The sequence below is a fragment of the Sus scrofa genome, chromosome 9, assembly GCF_000003025.6.
Source record: "Sus scrofa isolate TJ Tabasco breed Duroc chromosome 9, Sscrofa11.1, whole genome shotgun sequence".
NCBI lineage: Eukaryota > Metazoa > Chordata > Mammalia > Artiodactyla > Suidae > Sus > Sus scrofa.
The window spans coordinates 101557989-101579718 of NC_010451.4; the positions used below are offsets into that span (position 1 = coordinate 101557989).

Genomic DNA, 21730 nt, shown 5'->3' on the forward strand with positions numbered 1-21730 from the left:
TATATTGATGAGGACTTTGGGATCTTATCACTCAAATCAATAGAAAAAATTCAGTTTTCAACTACTTGCAATCATGTTCGAGATACTGAGAAAGATAAAAGGTTAGTTTAGGTGTTATATGTATAATATTCTATATATTAAAAGTTAAAGTCTTAAATGAACCTAGCCCTAATCTAACCTAACTTAATCATGCTACTCATATCACTGTCTTCACGGAGTTTATAAACTACTTGGTAATTATTAGCTACAGACATGAAGATATTATCAAAAGGGAAAGACAGTAAAAAATAGATGCTACATGAATTGGGCAACCATATAATTTATTATCCAAAACCATAGAATTTTAGAATTAATACATAATTTTAGAATTAATACATAATTTTAATAATTATGTATTAATAATTATGGACATGGAGAACAGGCATAAACCAAAACTATCTTAGGTTTTCATCCTTTTACAAGTGAGTATAATCCCCCTATAAATAAATGACACAAATAATAAAAACTGTGGAAATACAAGGAGAGATCATTTTGACTGGAGACTGGGTACAATGTTGATTAGTTAAAGAAAAAGGAAGCCTCTCTATGCCTGAGTGGTATCATGAGCAAAAGCATGATCAGTATTGCTACCTCAGATTCTACTAGTGGGGTTCCAGTTTTCCAGTACCAGAACTTGAATATGACTTTTTCTTTTGTGCCTTTCTTGGAAATTCCCCATGTTTCCCAAGAATAGTCAGGACTCAGGCATCGGTTCTGTCTTTGATGTTTGTGCTATCATGTCATAGATCATTTAACCAAACATACCTCTGGTTTCCAGATTCCGAATCAGGGAGAGTCCTAGGCCTGATGGTTGACTGTGAGGGACAACCCAATAGCATTAACTTAAGCAATTCATTTAACATATCTGGATACCATACTTCTCGTTTGTAAATGAGAGGAGAAGATGATGTCAGAAATGTCAAAATATTGTCATTTTCTAAGAGAAGCGCCTCCAGTAAATCCATAATAATTCCCATGGAAACATTTCCTATCTCAAGCAAAACCAGATGAGATTGCAAGTGGTAACCATCAAACACAAAGTCTTACATGCAGTGTCTTAGACATAATAATTGGTTGATAAATGCTTAAACATAGTAATTGGTTGATGAAAAAAGCCTAACTCATTTAAACTAATGTTCTTAAATACCATGCTTATTAAATAATGCTTTCATTTTTTAAACCTTTCTTTAATTTAAAAGAAAGTACAAAGAGCTACTTTAATATATGCCATTCAAAATTGATTTGAAAATATAACTTTCAGTACTGTAAAACAGAGACAGCATATGAAGCTTTCATATAAAAGTATGATATATACTAATATGTGAAGAGACATTCATGTAATAACCATGTTTATCACAGAACGTTGTTTTTCTATAGATACTAGGAATGATTAGGGATAATATATTTCTGCCTTGTAAAAAAGCAAAAAACCCCCACTGTTTTAAAAAATTTATCAGTAAAGTATTACGTGTTAAACTAAATTGTGACACTAGATTGAAATGCCACAATCTCTGTGGTTTTCCTTTCACATCTTACTCTTTCAGCATTTAGCAGTAATGACCATCCAGATACATACTTTAAAAAGCAAAAGGTGTTCTTAGAGAATAATTAATTTCACAAGTTGGCTCTTTCAATACAACACTGCTTCAAAGTGAAAAGAGTAATTCCTCGAATATGTACTGAATAACAAGCACTCAGAAATATGAGGTAGCTTTTTAAATTAAGAAAGGCCTGACTCACCAAGAAAGTAGTTTGAGAATCTAAACATTCTTATTTGTTCAAGTCTTGAGCATTGGGTTTGATTTTTTTTGTTTTGTTTTTGTTTTTGATTTTGGCCCCTCTTATTCTCCTTTTCTACCATCCTGCCTTGGCAGAAGCAGCATATTATGAGTTCATTTAGCTTTATGTTTATTTAAATGTGTTTCTATAATGGTATTACATCTTTTGGGACCATGGAATCATTTGGAAGAGAAATTACCTCATTTTTTTATAATGCGCTTTTGTGAGAACATTACTTTTCTAATTTTTTTATTCTGTTGCATATACTTCTTATTACTGAATATATGGCATTGATACTGACATTGCCCTTGCCCATAGCTTGCAGGTCACTGTTGACCTAGCATAAGTGAAAGCAGTATCTTTAAAACTTCTAACTGGAGTTCCCGTCGTGGCGCAGTGGTTAATGAATCCAACTAGGTAGGAACCATGAGGTTGTGGGTTCCATCCCTGCTTGCTCAGTGGGTTAACGATCCGGCATTGCTGTGAGCTGTGGTGTAGGTCACAGACGTGGCTCCCTTGTTGCTGTGGCTCTGGTGTAGGCCGGCGGCTATAGCTCCAATTAGACCCCTAGCCTGGGAACCTCCATATGCCGTGGGAGTGGCCCAAAAAATGGCAAAAAGACAAAAAAAAACAAAAAACAAAAAACAAACTTCTAATTGGTATTCTGAGATACACCCTATTCTTAATTCATAAGGAACAAATGTCGTCTGTAAAATTACCTATCGTTTAAAGAGAGAATTAGGCCAATTTCTTCTATAATACTAGTTGATTTTTTGGATGACTCCTGTAATCCTGTCCTCAGGTACACCAATGACATAGTCTGAGCTTCATTTAATGCTGGAAGATAAGAATGATGATAGTTGTAAATGCAGTGTTTTTTACAACCTTTTGAGGTCATGGTCTATTTCATGTCTTGCGTATATAGAGCCATACAATTTATAAGTGAATTTCACATATATTACCTCATCTGTGGGGAGGCAATGTAGGGATTCTTAGGTAAGATTCACAATTTCATACCTATGAATGTGAATACTATATGTGATATTCGTATTCAAATATATATAACATATTCATATATAGTAAATATGAATATCTAGTATATATGAATAGATAGTATGGTATATATGACTATAATATTCCTATTTATATTATATATATAAAACACTGTAACACTGGGACAACGGCGTTCTCTTTGATGCTTTTAAATTCTGCATCATGATGAAATATACATTTACAACAATCTAGGCCAACAGTATCCCTTCTCTCTCTTCTTCCTCCCTACTGCCTGTCTGCAGTAGCTTGAATTTGCTCTCAGTCATTCACTTTCTTACTTTCTTATTCCTTTTTCCCCTATATCCTCAAGAAAATTCCCAGAACTCTTAAGTTTTGCATGGGCATGAAAAGACCACTAGCTCTTTTCATGGTCTAGAAATTGAATCAGTTCGATTGATACATTTTGCTTGAAGGAACTAACTACAAAAATAGTAACTGTCTTTGCTTCTTTTAGATAGTCCCTAGCACTACTGATTTTAACTGCTAGGCTATATGTACTTACTCATAGCCATCTAAAGTTTGAGGCCTTTTGGCCCGACTTGGATACTGGTGAAAATAAAGAAAGAAAGAAAATAGAGAAATAAAGGTAATGTGTCAGTTCAATCTAATGGGAGATAGCAAACTGTCCAAAGTTTTTCCTTCTACATTCAAACTTTAAACACGACTACACTCTTAGGATCTATTTGTGTTTCAAGAACATGCCAGATCATTTTTTCTTTTCCTTCCAAACCTCTTTGTGTATATATTCAAGATATAATTCTAAAAAATTATGCCATTTAAGTTCTTTTGGTCTTAAACTGATAATAATCACACTGAATAAACTAACTAATGATGGTCAGTGATTTTTTTAAAAAAATTTGTTTCCCTGGATTTTTGCATCAAGTATTTGCCTCTCTTTCCAAATTTTGTCAATTTGTAGTTTCTATTTCTATATTCAATAATTCAGTTAATAAATTAAAAGCATTTATGCTTTCAGAATGTTGAAATTTAAATTCCACATACAGTGAAACTCAGTGGTAAATTTTCCTTGGTGAGGCAGTGGGTGGAAAGATTTCTGAGTGTTTCAGGCATAGAAAGATTTGAATTCCCATCTCAGCCAGTTTCTTAGCTTCCCTAAGCATGTTTTTTTCATCTTTAAAACTGGAGGAGTGCTTCCCAGAATTGTTGCTGTTATATAAATATATTCTATAGGTCAAAAGACTTTCTGCAGAGTTTCCATTGTGGCTCAGTGGTAATGAACCTGACTAGTATCCATGATGAAATGGGTTTGATCCCTGGCCTCATTCAGTGGGTTAAGGATCTGGTGTTACCATGAGCTGTGGTATAAGCAACAGACACAGTTCAGATCCCATGTTGCTGTGACTGTGGCTGTGTCACAAGCCGGCAGCTGCAGTTCCCTTTTGACCCCTAGCCTGGGAACTTCCATATGCTATGGGTATGGCCCTAAAAGACCGAAAAAAAAAAAAAAAAAAAAGACTTTCTGAAAGTGTATTAATAGAAAGCAATGGTTACTGTAAGACTCATAAGATTTTATATGTGTAAAGCAAAACAAAAATAAAATCTTTATAATTTAGTATCATAGAAAGGAGGAATTCATTTTACTAGCTCAAACTTAACTTGATTTTTTTTTTTGCAGCAATTACTTCCGCTTATTTTCATATAATGTCTGTTTTTTCTCAGTATTCACTCGTTCCTAGCTCAGCAAGCTACTGGACAGGCTCAGCTACTGTGCCATGGGCCATAGTGGTTAAGAGCATGAGCCTGGAGCCAGGCTGCAGGGTATGAATTGCTCTTCACTTGCTTTCTAGCTGTGTGAACTCAGATAACTTACCCAATTCTCTGTGCCACAGTTGCTTCATTTGTGTGCTATAATAATAATAAAACCTCCTGTTTAAGCTTGTTATGTAGATAAAGCAGTTAGCATATGCAGAGTACTTACTGCCTGACATATAGCAAGCACTATGTACTTCCGTTACTAAGTATTTCTATTACTATAACTATCACACTATATAAAAACATGGATAAGCACACCCCAACCTTCTTATTAATATACTTCTAACCTCTCTTCATCATTCTAGAGTCATAAATTACAAAGGTGAAACAAGAGGATTTTTGATTCACATTCATTAAAAAATGACAAGATAGACAAAGTACTCAAGTATAGAATACATGCATTTACATGTTTTTAGCTCTAGCTGTTAAATTTGGAATGTTTAGTTTTCTTGCATTATTTTGGGGAAGTCAGGGGCCTGACACCTAGTATCTCACATGTAATAGACATGCCATAAATATTTGTTTTTGCTGTTGATTATTTGAAACCCCTTCTACCTAGAGAAGATCTTTTTTTTCCTCTGAATTAGGATGCCAAAAGGGTCTATAAACTAAACAGTCTGCTGCATAACCATGTGTAATAAAAATGCTTTCATGTTTAGATGGATTTTTCATTATGTCCACTTGTATTGGTACTATGCAGAAGGGCCATTCTTCCTCTTAACTTTTAACTTACAGTTTTTCATTGATATGTAAAAGGTACACAATAGAGCAAGGAACACTGATGGCCCAACATTGGCAATGTTCTACATGGTGGTGATTAGCTATTTTAATTTAAATCAGCAGGTCATTTCCTAGTGTCCCCAGTGCACTGTGTTTATACTTCTTTTATAGTAAATACCTTTATGAATAGTATTAGCCATGTCTTATCTAATAAGAGCCAAACAATGAGCCTTGGAAGTATTGGTAGGGATGTTTATACAATTCTTGTGGAAAATGAATGTAGAAATTTAAAAATGACTTGGGGTGCCAGGTATTGGGTCAAACATTATTCCAGGTGTGTCTATGAGGGTGTTTTTAGATGGAGATTAACATTCGAATTGGTAGACTGAGTGGGTGGCCTTCATCCAATCAGCTGAAGATCTGAAAAGAACCAAAAATGCTCTCTCTTGACTAAGAGGGTACTTGTCTTGCTTGATTGTCTTAAGATGGGATATGTCTTTTCCTGCCTTTGTACTCCATTTGAAACATTATCTCTTTTTGGTTCTAGAGCCTGCTGGCTTTCAGACTAGAATTTATACCATCTCTGCTGGATCTCCAGCTTGCCAACTACAGATTTGGGGATGTCTCAAACTCCATAATCATGTGTGCCAATTCATTATAATTAATTAATTAATTATTCTTTTTCTCTGGAGAAAACCTGACTAAAACCAAGACCCAAAAGTGTTTTCAAAAATTTTAATATCGGAGTTCCCGTCGTGGCGCAGTGGTTAACGAATCCGACTAGGAACCATGAGGTTGAGGGTTCGGTCCCTGCCCTTGCTCAGTGGGTTAATGATCCAGCGTTACCGTGAGCTGTGGTGTAGGTTGCAGACGCGGCTCGGATCCTGCGTTGCTGTGGCTCTGGTGTAGGCCAGTGGCTACAGCTCCGATTCAACCCCTAGCCTGGGAACCTCCATATGCCGCGGGAGTGGCCCAAAGAAATAGCAAAAAGACAAAAAAAAAAAAAATTTAATATCATTAATGGAATTAGTCATTCACAAGTTGTAGTGGTTTCTATGAAGGATCAAAAATGAAACACACATGAAATTTGCACTCTATGTAATTGATTGATACATAGGTGATCAATAAATGGTGAAATAAAGAAATCAGTGAAAGTTGAAAGGGAAAACGTTGAAAGATTAACTTTGACAATAGATGTTTTAGTAATCTAATTCAGAAGAAGGCTATTCATTTGTTCCAAACTTGAATAGACTAAGCATGATGAAAGTCATGGATGAAGGTTGTTGCAAACTCCTAGATGTTTCCAGCAGTTCTGGTTTTGTTAGACTCTCAGAACTTTGAGATGGTGGTGAGGGGCCAGACCTTAAAAAGGAATTGTCTACAAACTTTGACATGCATCAGAATCACCCGAATGGCTGGTTAGAATACAATTTGTTGGACTCTAATCCAGAGTTTCTGATTCAGTAGACCTGAGTGGGGCCCAACACTTTGCATGTCTGATAAATAGCCAAATAAAGCTGATGTTCCTGGCCTATGAGAACCACACTTTGAGAACCACTGTTCAAGGTGTTTCCTGAAACGGCTTTGTCATTAATCATGGTTTGTTACATATCTCAACATGTTTTATTCAAATAGATGAAATTACTTTGAAAAAAGATTCTTTGTTGAATGTGTTATCAATAGAAAGAAGCCCTTGCTGCCTTCTTTCTTCCTGCCTTTTAAAAAATGCCCTTCAAACATGTAAAGTTATGAAAAAACAATATGTATTTCTACATAATACTTTGGGAATTTCAGTCTTAAACTTACTTTAAAAACAATTTCAATTTAGTTCACTTTGCACTTAAAAAACAATTAGAATTATGAATCACTTTTTGGAATCTATTCATAAGTAGAGAAGCTTCTCTTTGTAACTTTGATTTAGCTGCCTAATTAATGTTATCAGATAGGAATATAGAGGTAAAGCAGGATATCTTCTTTTTACATTTCCTGGTGATGCTTCTAAATGTGGAGCTTCACAATGTAGTTTTAAATAATCAAGGATTTGATAAAGAAAATATGTTGACTTTTTCTATATATTGGTTCTGATCAGGGCATTTAGAATCTGAAAACAACAAGCATCAGATGGTTTTAACTGTGTTTACATTTCCTGTAGAATTCTTTCTTTAAGCAGTGCCAAATGATTATAGCTAACTTTCATTTCGTTGGGGATTGATTATCGAGTTTGAGAGTACTTCTATTTTGTGTGTTTCCTCTTTCACCCACTGGCTAGATACAAAAAAGCGAAGCTCAAATCAACTAGTTTTGCTGCCAGTAACAGGTTTGTTTAAATGAGAGGTTGAAATTACTTTTTAAAGTGAAATTTGGGGCACATCTATGGATTTCAGTCGTATGTGCTATCTCTGTGTTCCCTACTGTAGAAAATTAATAGTTGATCATAAGTATTTTACACAGTGTACATTTTAAAAATTTCCCCTGTTGCTCTGAGGCACAGAGTAACTCCTTAGAGAGGAAAAAAAAGCCAAAAATATTGACTATTTTTAGAGAAAAGAGACATAATTAAATATCATTGTGCAAGTTATGGAAAAAGCAAAGCACAAATAGAGAAGTCCCATGCACTTTTCTGGAGATGGGAGGTTGAGGGTCAACATTATAAGCAAATTTAGAAGTTATTATGACAGAAAGAAAATTGATCAAATGCTTCAGTATTGGTAATTAGACTTGAAAGTTTTGCACTATAAATGATCGGTCATTTAGTTTTTTCTTATAATGTACCCTAAATGGCATCAAGGCCAATTGATCCACATTAACATTTATTAGAAAGTGCTGGTTTTATGGAGTCCAAAAAGAAGGCCTTTCAGCTCGACTTTGGCTTCATCCATTCTGTGCTGTCTGAAATAGTTAAATACATATTTGGAACCTCAACAGTCTAGGTAAGCACTCGATGATTGGAATGTTCATAGACTTTTTGCTCTTTGATAAGCCTTTTACTGAAAATTAGACATCTTCAAAGCACTATTTGTTTTCTTTTCAAACTTGTCTTAAAGATCCATGTTTTCCTTAAAATATGCTGTGGTTTAAACCATGATTTCCATGGTCTTTAAGAGTTTTTTCCCATGGGCAATGGATTTTTCTGATCATTCACATTCCATAAAGAGTGACAGTCCAGAGGTGTGGAGGAAATGTATTAGTGGAATATCACTAGTATCAGTGAAGAGTCTGAAGACCTTACCTCTAGCATGACGCAGTTATTAGATGGGTGACCCTAGACAAGACATTTCCCTATTTTGATTCTTCAGCTCACTGTGTTCCATCCAACAGCTTTTAGTTTTATATAAAAACCGGTCTCAGATATTTTCTAAAATTACCCTAATAGGGTTGGTTGGTTTACTCTCTTTTCACTGAGCTTGACATCCTAGTTGTCTCCCTTCCCAACTAGATCACCATGTACAAGTATAACCAGGCAAAGCGTGATGCACATTAACAGAGCTTGTGCTTTGCCTTCAGCCTCTGCTTTACTTTCTTTCCCAGCTTTGCTGCCCTTGGCTTCTTTCCTGTTTCTGGATGTTGTTATCCACTCTTAAAGTAACTACCCCACATAACTAGAAAGCCAAATGGCTATTTGTGACATTTTCTAAGTAGTGCTTTTATTTTATATTTGTTTTTCAAGTTTTAATACAGCTTTTTAAAAAAAGTAATTTGATACTTTTTTATACATCAAGAGCCTTAAAACTGTTTATAATCAATAAGTTTACTTCTGGGAATTTAAAGAAATAATCAGAAATATGGAAAAAATTTGACCCTGTTTAATGCAGCAACATAAAAGCTGAAACATTTTAAGCTACAGGAAAATGATTAAGTAAAGTAGGACATATTAGTAGTGTGCAGTGATCAGAATCATGCTGATGAAGAGATAGTATGCCTCAGATGAATTTACATAAAGTTTGATTGTATCTAAATATCAAATTACATTCATAGAAAAAATACAGAAGAGTGAATCATGGGAGATCATATTCCTCTTAATAGTTTTCATTAAGAGGGTATAATCTTGAAATCATAAAAATTACTTTAAATAAAAATATTTCAATTTTTTTTTTTTTTTTTTTTTTTTTTTTTTTTGCTTTTTTAGGGCCAGACACGTGGCATATGGAAGTTCCCAGGCTAGGGGTCAAATCAAAGCTCTAGCTGCCGGCCTACGCCACAGCCACAGCAATGCAGGATCCGAGCCACATCTGCAGCCTACACCACAGCTTATGGTAACACTGTATCCTTAACCCACTGAGCGAGGCCGGGGATTGAATCCACATCCTCATGGATACTGGTTGGACTTGTTTCCGCTGCACCACAATGGGAACTCCAAAAAAATATTTTAAGTTTTAAAAGTAGCTTAATTCAATACACTTTTTTTTTTTCCTTAGAGGCTTCTGGTATACATCTATTTTCTTAGGCATTTATTGACATGTTGGAAAGAGTAAAGTAGAAGAAAGAAACACTAATATATCTTGGCATTTTCATTTTATTATAAAATGTAGAAATTAGGGCACTAATAGTTTGTTTTATTAAATGGTGCATATATCATTTGAAGATAATTTAAAATGTTGACAATCCCATTCTCAATGTTTACACCAAGAAAAATACTCAAAAGTAAAGAAAAAAAAATGAGTGCATAAAGCTGTTTATCTCAGAATTATCTCTGAAAGTAAAAATCCTTTAAATTATGGATAAATATCTAAAATAAAATCGATACATACTCAATGACAGTGGCTACTAACCATTTAGAAAATGTATTCATTGTAATGCCCCACTTTAAAATATCTGTAATTTATATTCATCAATATATAATTCTATAAAATTTATGTATAGGCAAAGGCAAAATGGGTGGGAAAATTAAGATTTCTTAAAATAACATTAAATGTCAGAGCTGCATCCTAAGTACAGGTAACTACTAATGCAGAAAGAAAGTACAAATGGATGGTTGGTGTGTGTATGTATGTGGATCAACATATGTACATACATATATAATGTATGAGTGTGACTTTTTTTTCTTTTTTTTGGTCTTTTGTCTTTTTTTTAGGGCTGCACCCACAGCATATGGAGGTTCCCAGGCTAGGGGTCTAATCGTAGCAACAGCTGCCGGCCTACACCACAGCTCATGGCAACGCCAGATCCTTAGCCCACTGAGCAAGGTCAGGGATTGAACCCACAACCTCATGGATTCTAGTCGGATTCGTTTCCGATGTGCCACAACGAGAACTCCAAGTGTGACTTCTTAATAATATATCAGTATTCATGGTTGAATGAGGGACGATGAACAGGTAAACTCAGTAGTTAAATAGAACTCCCAAGTAGCCATTGCATATTTTGTTCTCCATGTGTTACCAACTGAAGGACTGTAAAATATAACCCCTGAAATGTGCTGCTTGACCTACAGTAGCACCTGACTTTCACTGCCATGTTAGCCTATGAAAATGTCAGGAAAAATGTTGAAATGTGTCTATTGTGTGAGCTGTTGGTAGCTTTGCTATGATAAACTTTTTATAGCCATTTTGAACAAAACCTGAAGCGTATCAGAAGAATTTTGTAGTGGAATAACCATTAAAAGGGAAATTAGCCATGACACCTAGGAAGATTTAAATCAAATATATGGTTCATTCACATTTATATAACTTTTGGAATTACTGAGCTTTTTTCTTTCTGTATTTAAGTTCCTCTCTGATTCTTTTGGTAATAGTGTTAACATTTTCCATCCATTGACTCATTTAACTCAAACCACTAATCAGTTTATAAAGTAGTATTCTGTAAACATGGTAATTGTTATAAGGTCTCTTATTTACTTATTTAATAGTGAAATCTCAGTGAAGTAAAGCCTCAATTTTTTAGGAAATGGTTTATGAACATCTTAGTTATGACTTACAGCCATGGTTCTAACTTCAGCAAAAGATTTGGAAACAAATATGTATCATCTGTATTGCAGATAAAATAACTGTGTTATCAGTATAGTTTAAAGATATCTCCATAAAAGTGATTCCAAAAGCCGCAAAGATAGTTAAAATTGATGGAAGTTCAGGAAAGGAATAACAAGAAAAGAGGCGAAGAATAGCATTTACTTAACTTTTAGTATAGTCCTGTGCAAATTGCTTACCTGTGTCTCCTTGTTCAGTAATTTAAAAAGAAATGAGAAAAGACATTTCTCCAAAGAAGATATACAGATGGCCAACAAACACATGAAAAAATGCTCAACATCGCTGATTATAAGAGAAATGCAAATCAAAACTACCATGAGATACCACCTCACACCAGTCAGAATGGCCATCATTAATAAATCCACAAATAACAAGTGCTGGAGGGGCTGTGGAGAAAAGGGAACTCTCCTGCACTGCTGGTGGGAATGTAAACTGGTACAGCCACTATGGAGAACAGTTTGGAGATACCTTAGAAATCTATACATAGAACTTCCACATGACCCTGCAATCCCACTCTTGGGCATCTATCCGGACAAAACTCTACTTAAAAGAGACACATGCACCCGCATGTTCATTGCAGCACTATTCACAATAGCCAGGACGTGGAAACAACCCAAATGTCCATCGACAGATGATTGGATTCGGAAGAGGTGGTATATATACACAATGGAATACTATTCAACCATAAAAAAGGATGACATCATGCCATTTGCAGCAACATGGATGGAACTAGAGAATCTCATACTGAGTGAAATGAGCCAGAAAGACAAAGACAAATACCATATGATATCACTTATAACTGGAAGCCAATATCCAGCACAAATGAACATCTTCTCAGAAAAGAAAAACATGGACTTGGAGAAGAGAGTTGTGGTTGCCTGATGGGAGGGGGAGGGAGTGAGAGGGATCGGGAGCTTGGGCTTATCAGACACAACCTAGACTAGATTTACAAGGAGATCCTGCTGAATAGCATTGAGAACTATGTCTAGATACTCATGTTGCAACAGAAGAAAGAGTGGGGGAAAAACTGTAATTGCAATGTATACATGTAAGGATAACCTGACCCCCTTGCTGTACAGTGGGGAAATAAAAAAATAAAAATAAAAATAAAAAAAAAGTAAAAAAAAAGTAAAAAAAAAAAAAAGAAATGAAATAACGCATGTGAATAGTAATTTGTAGAGTACTTCACAAATATTACTGTTACTGTTGCTATTGAGAGAGAAGAAAGAAGAAGTTCCTGTATGACAGAGAAGTAGAAACTGTTGAAGAAAAGCAGAAGTGGACACTGTCCCAGAGGCCAAAGGGAAAGAGAGTCTCAGGAAATGAGTGGCAGCACCTTTGGGTGTTAACTGTGCAAGTCATGGGTGCCCTTTGAGAATTCTGCTTCAACAAACACTGAACTCAGTGATCTAGAACTCAGATACGGTGAAAAGAATGAGCATGCACTTGAAAAATGAAAGTAGTGGATATTTGCAAAAATATATGTCTGCATGTATTCACATGATGAGAGATCAAACTACAGTGGAGAATGGAAAGTCAGGTATATTAACATATTTCAAGTAAGATTATTATGAGAAAATGTCCTAGATAACAAGACTGTTCAAGTTCATCTGACATTTAAAAATTGAATGCATTCATTTTACTTAGGTGAGTTAAAAAAATGTTCCCAATTATTGCCATATCATTGGTGCCTATTATCTTTTCACTACTACTTAAACTTTTATCTTTCATTTTTGTTTTTGTCTTCTTGAAACAGTTAACTACTTTTGTTTTTTGTTTGTTTGTTTGTTTGTTTGTTTTGTCTTTTTGCCATTTCTTGGGCTGCTCCCGTGGCATATGGAGATTCCCAGGCTAGGGGTCCAATCGGAGCTGTAGCTGCCAGCCTATGCCAGAGCCACAGCAATGCGGGATCCGAGCCGCGTCTGCGACCTACACCACAGCTCACGGCAACGCTGCTGGATCGTTAACCCACTGAGCAAGGGCAGGGATCGAACCCGCAACCTCATGGTTCCTAGTCGGATTCGTTAACCACTGCGCCACGACGGGAACTCCTTAACTACTTTTGAATACATAATTCTCTGTGAATGTTATTTAATGATTAATTTAATTGAGATTTTAGCACTCCATTTTTTCTGGTATCAGTCACTTTCCTTTTAAAAAACATCTGTGAATCAATTTGATCTTTTCATGAGAATCACTGTAAAATAACCAATTCAAGTGAGTTCAGGGGTAATTTCCATTTTCTTAAACTAGTATTGTTTTAAGTTATGTCAATATTAGCATATTGAAGAGGTACACTTGCCACAAATGAAAAGACTAGAGTGGTTGTTAAATACGCCAGTTAACATTTCTTTCAGTTAACTTTTTATTTTGAGATAATTGTAGATTCACATGAAGTTGTAAGAAATAAAACACATAAAAATTGCCTTTACCTTATTACCACAAATATAACATCTTGCAAAATGGTAGTACAATATCACTACCAGAATATTAATATTGACAGAGCCAAGGTACAGACATTTCCTTCACCACAAAGATTCTTTTTATAGTTACCACATTTTCTACCACCTACCCCTCCCTCCTTGGCAACCAGTAATCTGTTCTCCATTTCTATAATTTGGGCATTTCAAGAATGTTATATAAATGGAATCATACATTATGTAACCTTTTAGGATTGACTTTTTTTCATTCAGCATAGTTCTCTGGCAGTTGAACCAATCTGTTGAATGTTTTAATAGATTGTCCCTTTTCCTTACTAATTACTATTTCATGGATATAGTATATAGATAAACTATAGTTAACCATTCACTGCTGAAGGATAGACATCTAGGTTGTTTCTAGTTTGGGACTGTTACAAATAAAGCTGCTATAAACATTCATGTGCAGGCTTCTGAGTGAACACAGCTTTTCGTTCCTCTGAGACAAAATGTGCAGGATTAAAATTGCTGGGTTGTATGGTAGTAGTATGTTTAGTCTTTAAAAAACTAACAGATTATTTTCTGGAGTGGCTGTGCCATTTTACATCCCACTACCAGATCTGTAAGCATCCAGTTTCTCAGCATCCTCCCTACCATTTTGTGTTTCCACTATGTTTTATTTTAGTCATTGCGATAAGTATTTAATAATATCTAATTGTGATATTAATTTGCATTTGTGTAATGGCTAACGATTTTGAACATCTTTTCATGTGCTTATTTGCCATCTGCATATAACTTTTTTGGTAAAATGTCTCTATAAGTTGCCCAGTTTATGATTAAACTGTTTTTACTGTTAAGTTTTGAGGTCTTAATAATCCTAGAAGCTAGTCCTTTATCAGATACATGGTTTGTACGTCATCATTTCATAGTCTTAATAGGGTCTCTCACAGAGCAAATAAATACAATTTTTTGAAGTCCAGTTTATTATGTTTTCCTTCTATGGATTGTGCTTTTGGTGTCTAATCTAAAATCTCTTTGGCTAGCCGTAGACTTCAAAGATTTTTTTCCTCTGCTTTCTTCTGAAAGGTTTATACTTTATAGTTTTACATTTTGTATTTAGGTCTATAACCCATTTTGAGTTAATTTTTGTAAAAGGTGCAAGGTTTAGGTCAAGGTTCCTCTCTCTCTCTCTTTTTTTTTTCTTCTTTTTTAAGGCCACACACACACCGCATATGGAAGTTACCTACGCCACAGCTACAGTAACATGGTATCCGAGCTGCACCTGTGACCCACACCATAGCTCACAGCAATGTGTCTGGGATCATATCATCAGAGCTACAGCTGCCGGCCTACCCCAGAGCCACAGCAACTTGGGATTTGAGCCACATCTGTGACCTACACCACAGCTCACAGCAACGCTGGATCCTTAACCCACTAAGCAAGGCCAGGGATAGAACCCGAATCCTCATGGGTCCTAGTCAGGTTTGTTACCACTGAGCCACTATAGAAACTCCTCAGAGTTCATTTTTTTAAAAAAAGATTCTTTTATGGCTAAACCTGTAGCATATGGAAATTCCTGGGTCTGGGACTGAATCCAGGCCAGAGCTGCATCCTATGCCACAGCTGTGGCAAAACCAGATGTTTTAACATACTGTGCCAGGCCAGGGATTGAACCTGTTCTTCCGTGGGGACCCAGGTCGCTGAATTTGGCTTGTTAACACAGTGCTCCATAGTGAGAACTCCTAGGTCCATTTAAAAAAAACTCATTATTCATTTATTTATTGCCTATGGATATCCTATTGCCCAAGCACCATTTGTCGAAAAAGCTTTTTTCCATTTAATTGCATTTGCACTTGTTATCAAAAAAATGTTGGGCATATTTGTGCTCCATTTATTGTATTTAAATTCCAATATATATTGGGGTCTGTATGTGAAAGAAGGGGCATGATTTCCTTCCCATTTCCTTCTGGGTGATGCTGTCCCGAAGGCTACTTCAGAAGTATCGTCTATACTCTAAGGAGAGAGTCATCTGCTCAGGGCACTGAGCCACAGGGAAGAAAGGAGGAAAAGATGAAGCTCCTGCGACTTCCCTTCAAGTACGGGTTTCCCCCTCTTTGCTGAGTTTAAGCATGTTGTGGGTCACCAATTCAGCATCATTGCCTTTATGTTGACATGAAACATCTTTCAGATTTTGGCAATAGATTTTTTGTCATAGGTTTTTATACTGCTATGAGGTTTTTTCAGCCTTTTCTGCCAGGAAGGGAATTTTTATCGGTGTGCTAGAGGCTTTGTTTGGAACTATTACCAGACACCTTTAAAACCACAAGTCCTGAATTTATTGTTTTAAAGAACATTTTATGTTAAATTTAAATCAGCATGTTTGGCGTTTATGTGGAATCCTGTGTAAAGACTGGTGGCAAAATAGAAAGAAAGGGAGCAGTAGAAAAATAAATAGAAATGATATTAAAACCAAAATCCATACCCTCATTCTAGTGACTCAAAATATATGCATGTAATTGCATGTATATACAAATACAAATATGAATACATACAAATGATTGCAAAGCAAAGCTGCAACAGGTGCATAACTGAATATAGAACTAGTGCTATAGGGTAGTAACATCTGTCGGGGGAAAAGGGCTTCTGAAATAGACTTGGAAGTGTGGTGTCAATACATTTAAACAAAATGTCTTTTGTCTATAGAACTTTTCAAAGCATTGAATTTACAAGTTTTCTAACTCTCCAGAAAATGCAACATTCCCAAAAACCTATCTGATACATAATTTTGTAGAGTCTCTTGTGGGAGTAGGTTTATTCAAGACTCAGACTGGGAGATACTGATAGTATCTCATTTGTAACAGTATTATAGACTGTTTACTATGTGCCAAATATCATTTTAGGCAACTTACAAATATTATCCCATTTAGTCCTCATAACAGCTTTGTGAGAATGATAGTATGTTGTTACGACAGTTTTACAGGTCAAGAAATTGAAGCACAGAAAAATTAAGTACCTTTCCAAGGTCACCCAGATAATAAGGGACAAAACCAGGGTTTGTATTCAGGCAGTCTGGCCTAAGAGTTCATGCTCTTCACTTCAGTGCTGGTATACAAAGTAACTTGTATTAAACAGAAAGAGACTCAAAGATTTTGAAACTAAACTTCCAGTTACCAAGGGGGGAATGTTGGGGGTAGGAATAAATTAGGTTAGGATTAACATATATACACTACTACATATAAAATAGATAAGTAACAAGGACCCACTCTATAGCACAGGGAAATCTACTTAATATTCTGTAATTTTTTTCCTATATGGAAAATAATCTGAAAAGGAATGGATGCCTGTATATGTATAACTGTTTCACTTTCTTGTACACCTGAAACTAACACAATGTTGTAAGTCAGTTATATTCCAGTAAAATTAACAACAACAGCAAAGTAACTTATATTAACCCCAATGCCAGAGATTTAAGATAATTTTGAAAATTAAACTTGCTGGTTTACCAATTAGTTCTTTCTGATTTTGACCTCATTGCTACAAAACTAGTAGCTTGCCTTAGCTGAAGAGTTTCATGTAATTTTCAGGTTATCATTGTGAGGAACAATATAATGTTATATTATCTAGTATATTACATAGAATATATCATATATTATAATATATTATCTAATCTAATATTATATTATTCAATACTTCCTCATTTATTTTAAAACTATTTATTGAACATACCCTGTGTTAGATGCTGGGAATGCAACGATAAATAAAAAGAATGTTTTAACCACAAGGTGCCAAGAGTCTAGGAAATGGTGTAAGATTCAAAGGCTGAGCTAGATTGAACATTCTCTATCCTTAAATAAATATTAATAAATGCATTTTTGTTTTGTTTGCCACCCAAAAGTCGAACACTATGTAAACAAAAATATGGTTGAGAATGTGAATTATTGCATTAGTGAATGAATGATTATCATGGCACCCATTGGCTAAGAATGGAGACAAATTCATGATAGATATTTATGGAATTTAAAGAAGTTGATGTATTTGGGTAGATATTTTTAAAAGGGCAGAATATGTCAAGTGGCAGATACTAAAGGAAAAATAATTAAAAGTATTGTGAGAGGAAAAAAATCACGTCTGTTAGTCTGGTTGTTGCAACAGGTCCAAGAAATCAGTAGAGGGAGTTCCCGTCATGGCACAGTGGTTAATGAATACAACTAGGAACCATGAGGTTGCAGGTTCGATCCCTGGCCTTGCTCAGTGGGTTAAAGATCCGGCATTGCTGTGAGCTGTCGTGTAGGTCGCAGATGTGGCTCGGATCCCGCGTTGCTCTGGCTCTGGCGTAGGCCAGTGGCTACAGCTGATTCAACCCCTAGCCTGGGAACCTCCAAATGCCGCGGGAGTGGCCCTAGAAAAGGCAAAAAGCCCCCCCCACCACCAAAAAAAAAAAAAAAAGAAATCAGTAGAGTCTGGAGATCTCTAGAGGAAATTCACATGTGGAAGGTTTTGGATAATAACCTGCAGAGACATCTATTTGTTTGCCTGTCTCTCCCACTGGTTGAGGGTAAGAATCTCTCCATTACCTGCAATAATGACAGCCTTATAAAACTAAATAGTTGTTTGTTGAAAGGGAGATGTCATAGGCAACCCAAAATTTGTATTAATATCTTTAGTCACTATGAAGTATAACTTTTCTAAATACTCTTCATTTAAAGAAGTATATACATATACAAACTTAAAGAGCATATGGTACTCATGTTTGAAATAGTCCTTTCTTGACAAAATCCTTAACCGGGAGCAGTTAGTGTCTGGTTGGTCATGGCAGAGGTGTGGGTGGTTGTTGTTGTTGTTTTCCTTTCTTTTAGGTTCTGAATTCTTTGTCATTTTCTCCTCTATTTTTACATTTAAGAGTTGGGCGGTGGTTACCAGATAGCTAGGATATATTCTACATATAAATTATCAGTTTAAAAACGATCCTCAGGAGTTCCCGTCGTGGCGCAGTGGTTAACGAATCCGACTAGGAACCATGAGGTTGCGGGTTCGGTCCCTGCCCTTGCTCAGTGGGTTAACGATCCGGCGTTACCGTGAGCTGTGGTGTAGGTTGCAGACGCGGCTTGGATCCCGCGTTGCTGTGGCTCTGGCGTAGGGTGGTGGCTACAGCTCTGATTCGACCCCTAGCCTGGGAAACTCCGTATGCCGCAGGAGCGGCCCAAGAAATAGCAACAACAACAAAAAGACAAAAAAAAAAAAAAAAAAAAAAAAAAGATCCTCATACTGAAGATATATATGACCTTAAAAGTACATAGAACTATTCTAATATTACCTTGATTTAGGGTATTTCAGAATTTCTCAGTGTCTCAGGTCATCATTTTATCCTAATTAAGTGCAATAAGTGTACATATAGAATGAACATAATTTATTGTAAAGATAGGATCCTAACTCTTTGATATCTATAATATAGAATCATTTTAGTGGGAGTTATTTTCTTGGTTGGGTTTCTGATAACAATGTTTATGAGTTCTATACTTTGTAAAAATAGGCTGCAAAAACAATGTGTGTATTAATTAAACATTCTGCGTTTGGGATTGCAGTTATATAGTCTTGTTATAATGCTTTCTTATACACTCATGCCCCTGTGGTGGGTTAATAAAATAATGAAGCTGCTTATCTGGTTAGTAAAAGTAGTTTTTTTCTCCTTTTTGTGACATTTCATCTATGCAAATGTCAAAAGATTAAAGAACCCAGACTTTTGGTTGACTGTAGAATCAATGGTTCTGAAGTAAACTATAAATAGTGTTTTCACAGGAAGTCATCTTTGTCTATACTTTAACTCAGTACATCCAGACTGTATTTCAGATGAGATCGAGTACATTCAGGGTGGTATGGCCATAGACACCAGAGTATATTTCAGTGGAAAAAAACACAGGACATAGAGGGTCTGCAGTGGACAAGTTGAAGCAGAGGAGTGATAAATTTCCAATGATTTAGGTCAGTGTAGGCAATGAAGGGATTACGAGGGAAAAAAAAATCTTATTTTGTTTCTATTTATGCTTCTAAGTGAGTCAGGAGCAAAGCAGAAAGTTTATGTGTCTGTGTGTCTACCTGTGTTTATTTTCGTTTTGCGTTGTTGCTTGAATGATCTGAAAGCAACCTAAAGTGTTCCACAAGCTTCTGGAGGGTCTGCATTACCAGTCTGTAGAACAGTAGTCAAAATACTAGTGAATCAAAACTACTTCAAAGCCTCCTGGAGGACCTGTTTCCAGGATAGGTAATGATTGATTTGAAATAACATGATGTGAGAGATACTACTAAGAATCTTAAAAGATGACAGAGTGTTTCTCGAGTTTCATGAAATATGATGAAGGTGCCTTGTCAAGGATTGCTAAAAGCTTACTCACGAGAACTCCTTAAATCACCACTGAGAATGCATCTGTTTCTTGATTGTTTTGGAGTAGCTACTAGGCAGAATGAGGTGACACTATCTGTTTGGATACCAAAAAAAAAAAAAAGTAACTATTGTGTATGTACTGTGCTTGTTAGCCAGACATCATCATGTCACTTCAGACAGAATAGTATTTAGAGCTGAGTAGGATTTAATTTTATTTCAATATACCTAGATTGGTTTTATCATTACATTGTGTTTGAAATGATTAATAGCCAGCAGCAATCCTTAGTGAAGGGAAGACAAAGAATGCTGCTGAATATTGTTATTGACTTGGAATGATAAAGAGATATTCTCATTATAACTCTCATAAAATAAATTTCTTAACAAAAACAACTTCCTCTCTGCCTGTGTACTTCCCTGTAGTTACTTTATTTAAGGTTCTTTCTCCTTTTGCTATTAACTCGAGATATTTCCAGGTTAAAACTCCTGACCCTGAAAATGTCTTTTGCCTGATATTAGTTCTTTGGGTTTCAGTTGCCTTCTTTGCCCACTCCCCTGGAAGTGACACATGGGGTGTTAGCTTTTGGAGATAATCCCACTGGAGACTTTCCTTCCTTACAGCTCTAGATGCCTGTCCGCTCCTTCCCTGGAATGGGAGTTCAAACAATGGTAACTGAGGTCACTGTTATTATCAAGTGAATAAACATGGAGGCTCATTTTTTTTTTTTTTTTCTAGTACATGCATCCAGAGTCACTTTTGCTATGAAACACCCAGGATTTCTCATGCAGGAGTATATATTAGTGTTTATACTTAACCAAAATCCAAACCCATAAAGCAACAAAGATGAAGGCATGGCATATAGGAAGGAAAGAAATTTAATACCAGCCAAGTTAAAGCTTTCTAATTCTAAGTGTGGTCCGTGGATTAGCAGGATCAGCATCACCTGGGAGCTGGATCAAAATGCACAGTTGGAGTTCCCACTGTTGGGCAAGGGGATCAGTGGTGTTTTAGGAATGCGGGGATGTCGGTTTGATCCCCAGCCAAGCACAGGCGGTTAAGGATCTGGCATTAGGTTACAACTACAGCTTGAATCTGAATCTGATCCCTGGCCTGAGAACTCCATATGCCACCAGCAGCCCTCCCCCCACCAAAAAAAAAAAAAAAAAAAAAAAAAAGAAAAGAAAAGAAAAAAAAAAAAGAAAAGAAAAGAAATGCACAATTTTATTTTCAGGCTCACCCAGAGTTATCACAAACTCCACCTTAATGAGATCCTAAGGAGATTCCTATGCACATTAGAATGTAAGAAGTGTTGGGATTAAGCATTTACAAATGTTTTCTCACTTAATCCTCACAGCACTTTCACATGGTTGGAATTATTATTTTCATTTTACAAATAAGTAAAATAAGTATTGGGACTAGGGAAAGGAAATAACATATTTCCAACCCAGACACTAACCTCTTTCCTGTACAACACTGTCCCCATCTGTATGATTCTATGCCAGTGACAGAAGTGATGACCATGCCAAAACACAGGGCTTTAATAACCTCAGGATAATTTGATGGCTGGGTAGCTAACACCTGCTGTGAAGGAAAAAAAAAATGTTTTGTTAAT

General features: G+C 35.9%; 1 protein-coding gene across 14 annotated transcripts in view; it reads left to right on the forward strand.

Annotated features, from left to right (window-relative positions):
* Positions 1-21730, forward strand: part of MAGI2 (membrane associated guanylate kinase, WW and PDZ domain containing 2) — a 1324507-nt gene that overhangs the window by 711296 nt on the left and 591481 nt on the right. The window lies entirely within an intron of this gene.